Source organism: Prunus dulcis, chromosome 1 (genome assembly GCF_902201215.1).
Source record: "Prunus dulcis chromosome 1, ALMONDv2, whole genome shotgun sequence".
NCBI classification, from domain to species: domain Eukaryota; kingdom Viridiplantae; phylum Streptophyta; class Magnoliopsida; order Rosales; family Rosaceae; genus Prunus; species Prunus dulcis.
In genome coordinates, this window is record NC_047650.1 from 36,426,923 (window position 1) to 36,438,724 (window position 11,802).

The window sequence follows — 11,802 nt, forward strand, 5'->3', positions numbered from 1 at the left end:
GAGATTAGATTTCGGCGTGGATTAATTTCGGCAGCATCTCGACACAGTTCTTGAAGTGGGCATAGGTATAAATACCTACGTACCACCCGAAGAACGTACTGAGATGACACCGAAATCTCCACAATCGAAACCTAATCCTGTAGCCGAAGATTATGTGACAACACTATACATTACCAAACTGTCCAAATAATGGGACAATTCAAGAATTAATTGGACCGCAGTCATGCCTTACGCATCCATGCACGAAATCCAACTAATCTCCAACGGGAAACTACGTGTTACTAAACATAAAAATAAAAGTACGAAGTTAATTTCAATTAACTTCGTACATCACAACACATTGTGCTACGTCTCGCACAATTTCACAACATTATAAACATATAACTTCACAAAAAAAGTACAAACATAACAAACAAACTTTTACAATAACATACCTTCTCAATCGTTCTCCACCAATCACTAATCACAAATATCCCTAATGAGAACAAAATTAATAGCATTAGTACGAATTTACATTAATACATTTAAACTAACGACAAAAAATACATACCCAATAAACGTACTGAATTCACAGTAGAGCAGCGGCAGGGAGAGTGAGAGAGAGGCAGAATGCAGGGAGAGTGAGAGAGAGGCAGAATGCAATTTTTGCATTCTGCCTCTGCAATGGCAGATACTAATATGAAGAAGAAGGACTTTGCGCGACGAACAACAAAATTCGTCTCGCAAAATGCCGTCGCGAAAACCCACTTTTCCGTCGCACAAAACAACATTTCCGTCGCGCAATCACGTGTCGACATCTGCTTTTTTGCGCGACGAACAAAATTATTCGTCGCACAAACTTCCGTCGCGCAAATACGATCCGGCGTCGCCCAAAGTGAAACTTTAGTCGCTCAAGCTCGCACCGCTATTATACTTTACGCGACGACGGCACTTCCGTTGCGCAAAAAAACATAATCCACCCTGCATTTTGGCGCCAAAAATAAGTTTCCCTCGTTTTCTTACGCGACGGTTGATTTTTTCGTCGCGCTAAGTTGTCTTTTGAGACGAAAACTCTCGTCGCGCAAAATTTTTTTGCCGCCATAAAAGGAGCCAATTTTCTGTCCATCTTTGCGCGACGATTAGTAGGAATTGTCGCGCAATATTGTCATGCGCGACGATCTATGTCGTCGCGCAAGATTTTGGCGCCAACAAAATAGGCGGGGGTTTTTTTACCACCTTTGCGCGACGAAATTTATTTACGTCGCGCATAGACTGTTTCCGCGACGAAATTATTTGTCGCGCTAGTTTTCTGTTGTATGCGCGACGGAATTTTTTTTTCGTCGCAACAGTGCTTCTTGCGCGACGAAAGTTTGTTCGTCGCGCAAACTTCCGTCGCGCAAATAGTAAATCGTAGTAGTGTTTATTTATCTCTCTCTTAGCGGCTAGTAAATCCACAATTTAAAATAAATAAATTGGTTTTCTTCAATTATTCTAAAGCTGTCACGAGTCTTAATCCAGTTTGACATCTCACTTTACACCCTAAACTTTCGAAGATAAGTTTGTGCTTACCAGCACCACAATAGGAGACTTTCAACTGTGCTTACCATTTTGTGCTTACCCTTTGCTCAATTGACTATAACTTGCAGATATCTTCAGTCGGAAAGATTGGTAGAGCTTACTTGCTCCTCTGGTACATGAAAATATAAGGATATTTATTGTCTCCTTTCTTGGAAGGAAATACTCTTCCTTCCTACAAATCACGGTTTGACACATGTACAAAAATATTTCATCAAAATAAATTTCGACATACATGTCATATTGCCATTGACAAGAATGTAGGAATTCCTACCTACAAAGGAATAAGGGAAGTATTTTCCAAATATAATTTTCTCTCAATAATTAATGTATAGTACAAAGATGGGCTATATAGAACAACTTTTTGTTTTATATAAATATGTAGGATGGGTTTTTCCGGATTGAATTAATGTCCCTTATCTACGAGACCTTATCTTTTTCCCTGGCTAAATATAGGTAGGGCTGATAATGGGTCGTGTTGTGTCGGGTGTGTGTCGTGTTAGGATCATATACATGTTAAGAATGCTCAACACAAATTCGACCCGTTTAATAAACGTGTCGTGTCAGGTTGACCCACTAATTTCTCGTGCGGGTTTCGTGTCATGTATCGAGGTGACCTGCTAAGTGGTAGCAACTAGTAATAGGTAAAAATGTAGACTAAAAAGAAAAAGTAGAGAAAGATATGACTATTCGAAGAATTTTTTCATGATCACAATAATGTGATAATCGGTTATGATGCCCAAAGATATGTGTAAATAACTAAAGGCCAATAAAAAAGAATTTAAAAAATAACAAAGAATCACATCTCAAATTCACAAGGTCATCAAAAAATAAATTTTAAAAACCTGAAATTTGATAATTTAATCAAGTGATTGTATTTTTTATTTTTTAATATAGAATAGTGATTACATTTTGCCTCTATCTATGTATGAAGATTGAGAAAGAGAAATACAAAAATTAGAAAAATGAAGAAAATGAAGAAGAAACGGGTTGGCGGGTTATGTGAGTACTTTAGCAGGTTGGCGGGTTACATAGATATATTTTAGTGAGTTTGCAGGTTGACCCATTTAATAAACGGGTTAGATAGGTATTTTAGTGGGTTGGCGGGTTGACCCGAAACCCACTCATTTATTAAACGGGTCATGGTAAGTTGACCTGATTTTTTATCGTGTGGGTTGAACCCGCTAATTTCCCGTGCAGGTTTCGAATCGTATAACGGGTCATATCGGAAATTGCCACACCTAAGTATACAATGCAAGCTCTTTTCCTTTGTTTTCAAAGTAACAAGAGAAAGCATTAACAGAAGTATAGGCATATTGTGCTAGATTTTATATGTTTATAGCACAACGATCATAATATAACTAGTTTTTTTTTAAAATCAAAATAATTAATTCTTCCATTTTACCTTTTAGACTAAATAAAAAATAAAAACCTTTCCCTAATTTTTTTGAGCAATCGATAGTCTAAATTAGAGGAGAGAGAGATTTCATACACACACACAATTATGATGTCGTGGGGATTCGAATTTGAGACCCGTGGTCTGTAAGTCAAGACTCTTTTTCACTGGGCTAGACCCATTAGCAACCCTTTCCCTAATTAAGAACATGTGGTGCAGAACTTGGCCTTGGGAGGTCTTGCTCAATGATCTCAATAATACAGACCAAAATAGACCTTTCATATTCGTAACGTAGCTGGCAGTTACCAGTCCAGTTATTCGAATTTACCAAATTTTAAATAATTTAATTTATATGTTTTTTTTATATACAATATCATGAAATAATGTGTAAAAAGAAATTCAAATCCAAAATTAACCTTAACTTTATTAAGTTTACTATCCACATGTTGAAAACTTTTTTGCCCACTTGCATATGGAGAACTCAAACATCAGCACGAGATCGTCCAAGAAAAGGCTATAAATATTCAATACAAATATGAATATCATTACCACACACAAGAGAAAAAGTTAATGTACAACGGGTTTTCTCTCGATAATTAATGTATAGTACAAAGATGGGCTATGTAGAACAACTTTTTGTTTTATATAATTATGTAGGACGGGTTTTGCCGGATTGAATTAATGTCCCTTATCTACGGGACCTTATCTTTTTCTCTGGCTAAATACAGATAGGGTTGATAATGTGTCGTGTCGGGTGCGTGTCGTGTCCGAATCACATACGTGTTAAGAATGCTCAATAAAAATTCGACTCGTTTAATAAACGTATCGTGTCAAGTTGACCCTCTAATTTCTCATGCAAGTTTCGAGTCATGTATTAGGGTGACCTGCTAAGTGGTAGCAACTAGTAATTAGCAAGGTAAAAATGTAGACCAAAAAGAAAAAGTAGAGAAAGAGATGACTATTCAAAGAATTGTTTCATGATCACAATAATGTGAGAATTGGTTATGATTCGCAAAGATATATGTGTAAATTACTAAAGACAAAAAAAAAAAAAAAAAAAAGAATCACATATTGTCATCGCATATTGTCATCTTTGAAATTTCCAGAATCCCATTACTGAATCGTATGTCAAATCTGTTTTCACTTGATATCAGCTTAAGCTTCACTCCCGCATCTCAGCATCTCATAGGTCTGTAGTGCTGGGTATGGTTAAAGCAGGTCCAAGTACTTCTGATCTCGTGAGTGGTTGGCATACCAATCTTTTACACCATGTGAATTCTTGTTTGAAAATTTTAAAAACTAAAAACAAAAATAAATAAATCAACAGAACCCAGCAAGCAGAACACCGCCCCTCCCTCCCATAGCCACCCTTAAGTAGAATGACCCATTTGATAATCATTCAACTATTTTGACTGGTGGCGGCAAAACTTTACAGTTTGACTCTTTGAGCCATTTTCATACCAAAAAAGTTCTCTAGCGAATAGCATTAATATAATATCTAATAAATAACGTCTTACTTCAGCCATAACCAGAAATGGGGAATACAAATCAGCCGTGTAACGCCAGCAAACTTTGCTCAAACCACAACATATAAAACAAACTTAAAGATACAAAACAGTGTGCAATAAAAAAACTTACCAGAAAATCAAGACTTATGCTCTTATTTGCTCATTTACGCGCACCGAAGTCAGTCGTTGTTATAATATACACACACAACGCTCTTATATATAATTGCGAGAAAGTTAGTAGGCCATATTCTTAAACCAGCTTCAAGGCATGGCTGCTATCAAATCAAAATCGTCTTCTGTGTGGGATGCCAGGTTGTGAATTGTAAACTCTTCGGGGTATAATCGGTTAGAATAAAAAAAGCAGAAAGGCGACGCAAAAGAAATGTTAATCTTGATCAGTTGATCTTTACCATCAAGCTTGGCTTAATGACTTCATTGATTTCACTCTTATATTAACTTGTGCAGACATGAGTTTAGTTAAGTTGGCTAGAATGGATGTGCTCCTCATTCTGCACTCAAGTTCGAATCCCCTTTTTCATAAATAAATATTTAAAAAAAGTTGGACCGTGTGAATACATTGAATTTAACTTCAATATGTATTGGATCCCTTTCGTGTTAATTAATTAAATTAGTATCACTTGGAAAGGCTACAGTGCATTTCGTTGGAATAAATTAACTATGAATTAATGGATTTGTTTCTGTTGTATTCAAGAAGTAGTGGGAGGCAGACCAACCAAAACAAAAGTTGTGGAGGCTGATAAGCTCATCAAGAAAGGGAAGATATGGACAGAGTAGAGAGACATATGGGGGACCTCAGGCCAATGCAAGCTCTTTTCCCTTATCTTTCCCCTGTTTTCCTCAACCCTATATTTATCTTTTAAAAAGTTTCCAATATAATGTACTGAAATTTATGAGAGAAATATCTGAGAAATAGTTTAGTATCATATACAATTATAACAATATTTTCAGCCAAATAAAAGTCTTGGCAAGAAAACGTACAGTTTGATACATACAGTTTGAATTCGTTAAATATGAACACTTGAAAGAATGAAAGACTTTGATGGATTTACGTATTTCAGTTCATTTCAGGAGCTTGGCAATGGGCCTAGCTAGCAGGGGCACTTCTTCAAATCATGCTTTTCATATGGAAATGCAGAGAGATCAGGGCAAAGCAACTTCTTAGTTGGTAGACCTACACAGCTTTATTTGTTAGATAAGTATTCACAGGCTTTCCTAGTATCCCTTCTTTGATGAGACCCCAAATTAGCTTCCTGCTAGAATCTGGTGAACGAATAAGAAACCGATTATCAGAAGAGAATGGCTTCTCACTCAATTAATTATCTGAAATTCCTAATTTAAATCAGCTTCCTATCATACTAATTAACCTTGTAAATTCCAATTAGTAAAGGAAATTAAGTGTAAGAGTATGCCAATACTCTTCTACATAATTTTTTTTTCAAACTTCAAATCTCTCTTACACTCAGTTGAAGGAAACCTAAGCCTTCTTCTGTACTATAGACGACTAATCACAGTTTGCAAATTAAACCAAACTTACACCTCTCTCAAAGACTAGACGCTACCTCTAAGCCGGTAGAAAACCAGCACATGTGATGTGAATGAACAAAGGGATAAGGATATGGGGAGGAAAAGGCCAAGGAGAAACTTACTATTGTTGCGCAGCAGAGATAATAGAGCACACCGTCTGTACGAAAGTGAGCATAAGGAAAATAGCAGCTGCAACAATTTCCTTAGTTGTCCAAGGTGAGTTGAAGAAATGTTTTACCAAATATTTCTTCCATCTGTGCCTAAACATTCTGTGATAAACTGAAAAGAGTTCTTATTAGACCTTAATAAATATTTGAGATTAAAGAGGAAGGAGAGAGAGAGAGAGAGAGAGAGAGAGAGAGGCGCGTGTGAATGTGGTTGTGGTTTCGGTATTTAGTTTTTGGTGAGATTCTTTATTTATTAAACCCTAATAAATATTTGAGATTAAAGAAGCAGGAGAGATTACGTCTTCCAGCAAAAAGGTTGGAGAGAGAAAATTTTCCTTTTATGCCACGGATCCGCCTCCTATATATATATGTAAAAAAACTCGGATGTTATATCTTTTCTTCGGCAAGATTAATATCCATTTGTTGTCAAAATAAATAACTAGCTAGTATGAAAGTAGTATTTCTTTGCTTCATCACTTCACAATACTATATTTTTATTGATCGAATCACAATACAATACAATACTTGGTACATATATCACCCTACAATAAGCACACATAAAAGTTTAACCATGAAATTCAAAATGTTTTATTCAACCACCTCGACCTTTAATTTGGTGAAAGCTTCTGTCTACCTACTGTTACTGTGCACCTACCCCAATAATCTGGTGAAAGCTTCTGTCTACCTACTGTGCACCTACCCCAATAATTTGGTGAAAGCTCGATCATTTTGCACAAGCCAATGACAAGTCCAAATGATTGACCTCTTTTTTTGCGGTTTCCATTCATTTTGTGACCAATCCAATTTGATTTGTCTTGTTTACTCTCATGCACTTGCCCTCTTTGTTCTTTAGGAATTTTTTTCATTATCGATCTGAACCAAGGGAAATTGAGTAAAAATACGAATTGAAAAGGGAAAAGCACAGCTTGTTTTGGTAATAAGGAGAAAAGATCTAGAGGATTCATTGGATTGGAGGGCATTAATTGATCATGCAAGAATAGAGAGACATATGGGGTGAACTGAGGCCAATGCAAGCTCTTTTGCCCTTTGTTTTTTCCCCGGTTTTCCTCTGTATTCCGGTTATGTAATGTACAAGAGAAAAGTTTGTCCAGGTTACAAAAGGTCCTAAAAGAAGTCAGCCAACAGATACGAAAAAGGCTACAAATTTCAACACAAATATGAATCTCTCATTACCACACACATGCTAAAAAGTTACGACAAATAAACCACACAATATAATCTCCAAACTCACAAAGAAACCACTATAATATAGGAACTTCTATTTTTCCTTTTTAATCTCTCTCACGCTTGCTTGTTTTTTTTTTTGTGTCCAATCTCACACTTGCTTTAAGGAAACCTGGCAGTGGGGAAAAAGATATAGAGAACACAATAAATGAGACCTGTTGTGGTTCATGCTCTAGCAGCAGAGATAATAGAGCACACAGTTTGGATAAGAGTGAGTGTGAGGAGAACAACAACTGCAATGACAGAGAGAGTTCGCCATGGTGTGTTGAAATAATTTTGTCTCAAATTTGCCATCCTTTTGTGCCTTTTCGAACTGCAGTACCTGTTCAGGTCGTGACAAAGATTAGCAAATGTGAAGTGATGGGATCCAAAAATCCCAATGCCAAGGTTATTAAATAGAGCCGACACCTCTTTACTGTCACCTAGAACATTTTCAATAATTCCACGCTCAACAAGCAAATCCACATCACTTGCGTTGTTCACAAAACGATCCATCATGATCATATAATCACATACATAATTGTGCTAGTAATGACACTGTTCAAAGGCAAGAAGATTTCTAAGTGAGATCTCTGTGTGATCCTCTACTGGGATCTTTAGAATTTCCAGAATCCCGTCAGTAATCGAATGTCAAATTTGTTTTTACTCGATCCACCTTAAACTTCACTCCCGCCTGGTAGAGCTCTGTCACGCTAGGTGTAGTTAGATCTTCTAATGGTATTGATCGAACAACTTCTGACTGGCATAACGATCTTAAAATAAGATCCAAAAAATGTTCTACTTTTTTTGTAGAACTTAATCTCTTTAAAATGAACTCTTGATCTGCTTCGTACATCAGATTCATTGTCGAAGTGAAGAATTTGAGAGAAAGATCAGTTACAAATGTTGAAAGTCTGTCATCAGAAGAGGGTGTACCTTCTTGTAGGTAAAAAAGTTCCTCGAGAATGAAGAATGGTAGTTGATTCTCCAGCAATTGCATGTCAGTCATTAGATCCAGAAACATCACTGGTTTGTTAAATATGCGGTCATTTTCTTTTCTCGGTGTCCTGAAATTGTGTTTCAACAAGAGTTCTATGATGAATGCGGCATCTACTAGAATGATTCTTACAAATTCATCACTGCTAAATCCATTGGTTTCTGCATAACAGCTTCTTAATCTTGGTTCTCGGTCTCTAATTTTCTTTATGCAATCCTCCAAGCTTACTTTGGTCCGACATAGAAATTCCTGTAGGTACCTCTTTTTATGCTCTTCCATGGCTTCTAACCCTTTCTTGCCATGGTGGAGTGGACCTATAGAGACTACCTGAGGTGTGTATGCGTTTTCATTTACACGTCTCAATCGCTCTGGAACTCTGTAAGTACAACATGAAGAGGATAAAGGAGATAACCTACCCAATTCCTGTCTCATGGAAGTTTCTAATGGAATGTATGGGTTCTCTATATCAACTGGAGCAGCTTGATGGCTTCCTTCCATTTTCCTCTTGATGCACTATAAAACAAAAGATAAGAAACTAAAAACTTCAATAAAATGGATATCTGCAAGTAGAACAAGAAGAAGTATATATACCCCCCAGAAGAAAGATTATATATATATATATATATATATTGATGAAAAACAAAACAATTCTTAGATATAGGTCGATTTTTATCAAGATATAATGGATGCAGTCTACAGGCTCCCTTTTCAATTGCAGTCCAACAACCTTTTGCTTCGCCAAGTAAGCAATTAATATTGTTTATACCGCATATTAACTACCAATAACCACCTGACACGTGGACTGAATTGACAACATGACATCACAGGCCCTTCGGGATATCTCCTACCGAATCCTGTACATCACACTTTTGACCTGGGACACGTGTCATGCTCTCGACCAGCTCCTACAGTCCCACATCGGAAATTCCAACATAAGCACGCCTCCCAAGGCCTATATAAGGAGACCCCTATTCTCAAATAAGAAAACAGAAGAACCGACGGTACGCTACCGCTTGATCTGTAATCTGAAATTTACTAAATCCGTACTTACTTGAGCATCGGAGAGCTTTCGGCCGGTACTGCACCGGTACCCCAAGGTCTTACCGAACGTTCCCTTTTTGCAGGAACTTGATCTTCCGAAGACTAACTCCCTTCCGAAGGCACAATATCACTAAGTTGGGCAAACCACGTGTCAAACCACTTTTTCGCATCAACAGTTTGGCGCCGTCTGTGGGAAACGAAACAAAAATAATTAACCCACTATTCCCTAGACACATGGGGACCACTTCAGTACCCACTTTCCTATCATAGGAAGGGGTGCCGTTCGGAAGGCAGGCTGGAGCTAGCCCAGCGCTACCCCCATGCACTCCCTTCGGGAACGCCCCCTCAACCCAAACAACCGCTGAAGCCGAGCTAATGGTCCAAATCGCGTCCCTGCGGAAGGATATGGCTAGGCTTCAGGAACACAACCACCTTCTGTCGTCCAAAGTGGACGAAACCCAGCAGCTGCTGCACCAGCAGCCCACGCAGAACATCCAGACAACTCACTCTTCCGAGAGCTTGGGAACCCCTCATAGGAGGAGGTACGGAAAGGCAGCGAGGGCAACGCCCGCGCCTTCCAAACAGTTGGTGGTGCCGACACCATGGGATCAACCACACGTCCCCAAGAAGGTCTACACCGATTGCCGACACCGGCTTAATGATCGGGAGGCAGAGAGACAGAGGTCACCGATCAGGATTAGCGCTCGGCTAAGGGAATCCCGAATGAACGCCTTAGGAGACAAGTCGCCCATTCGGAAGGTCAGAGGGCTGGACACCACGGAGGAGTCGGCATCTGAGTACATCCCTTCCAATACGCAAACTTCCACCTACCGTTCGGCACCAACTCAATATTCGGAGGATCACTCTGTGAGCCCGCGATGGCGCTCGGAAGACTATGGTTCCGAGGAAATTCCGAGCCGAGACCCTGTTGTCCGACTCCTTTTTCAGAAGGTCCAGAAGATGGAAAACGACAAGGCTCGCTCCCAGGAACCTGAGTGGGGAAAGCTTCGGCCCGGGCCGTTCACGAGACGCATCCGTCGCTCTCGGCAGGATCGGGAAGTGCAGCCCTTGCGTATACCATTCTACACTGGTACCGAAGATCCCTTGACCCACCTTCATTCATTTCAGTCTGCTATCGGATGCAAGGGTCTGAGCGATGAAGGGCAGTGTCTGCTATTCCCGTCTTCACTTACCGAGGCAGCCCTGAATTGGTTCTACCGTCTGGAGCCGGAAACGGTCGATTCTTTTGACGAGCTGAAGCAAATTTTCCTCAATCACTTCATGATCCAAACGGACCGTCTTTACTCTGCCGATGATCTGTACACGATTCGGCAGAGAGAGGACGAGCCATTGAGAGAGTATGCGGCGCGCTTCAGTCACGAATACTCAAGGTGTCCGGAAACAGATGATAGGGCAGCCTACGGCGCCTTCAAGAGTGGCCTTCGGTCCTCGCATTTCCGATACCTAGTACACAGCAGCAACTGGCGCACGTATGATGAGCTGATGAAGCAAGCAGCGGTACACGCCAAGGCCGAGTACTTCAACTCAAAACCCAGCGTTTCGGCACGCCAAGAGGATGCAGAGCCAAACGCTTATCCGGCGAAGGCAACATCCTACGAAAGGGCCGACTCATATTCGGCGGGCCATAAGCGGAAAGACAACCGTGCCGATCGAAGAGATCAGCCAAAGAAAGGGAAAGGGCGGTATGGTCGCAACGACAACCGAGGACCCCTGCCCAACCGTGACCACCGCAACGAGGTCTTCACCCTACTGAATACCACGTATGAAACCGTTCTGATGAACGAACAGGAGGTCATACCCAAGCCGAATATTCGAAGACCCAATCGGCAAGACAACCGGGAGACCGGTAAATTCTGTCGATACCATCAGCACAACAGCCACAACACGGAAGATTGTATAAGTCTGAGAAAGATTGTGGAGCGGCTGATCCGAGAGGGGAAACTGGACCAGTATATCGCCCGGCAGCCACCGGCGCCGGTGCCGAACCCCACTCGGCAGATAAACATGATAAGCACTATCAGCGGTGGACCTACCGTTGCGGGGATGAGCCACCGTTCGATGAAACAGTATGTGCGTGCCGCGCAGTTTCCTCAGGTGCTCGGAATAGAGGTGAATCGGTTCCAGGAAATACCAAAAGTTCATTGGGAGCCGATCACATTTTGCCAAGAGGAAGAAGAGGGAATCCTCTATCCCCACGACGACCCGATGATCATCCGAGCTGAAATTGTCGATTACGATGTAGGGCGAGTGCTGATCGATACCGGGAGCTCCGTGAGCGTAATCTTTGCTGAAGCTTTTAGAGAGATGGGAATAAATGACAACCAAGTCGACCGGCAGTTGACACCTCTG

At 40.2% G+C, this 11,802-nt stretch overlaps 1 long non-coding RNA gene and 1 pseudogene across 1 annotated transcript; both read right to left on the reverse strand.

Moving 5' to 3' along the window:
• Nucleotides 1–5,382: 5,382 nt before the first annotated feature.
• On the reverse strand, nt 5,383–6,359 carry LOC117615844. Its single transcript, XR_004584070.1, has 2 exons — nt 6,126–6,359; nt 5,383–5,739 (listed from the first exon to the last, which is right to left on the reverse strand). It is a non-coding gene; the product is annotated as an uncharacterized LOC117615844 (long non-coding RNA).
• Nucleotides 6,360–7,476: 1,117 nt separating this feature from the next.
• LOC117619265 lies at nt 7,477–8,889 on the reverse strand (annotated as a pseudogene).
• Between the last annotated feature and the right edge of the window lie 2,913 nt (nt 8,890–11,802).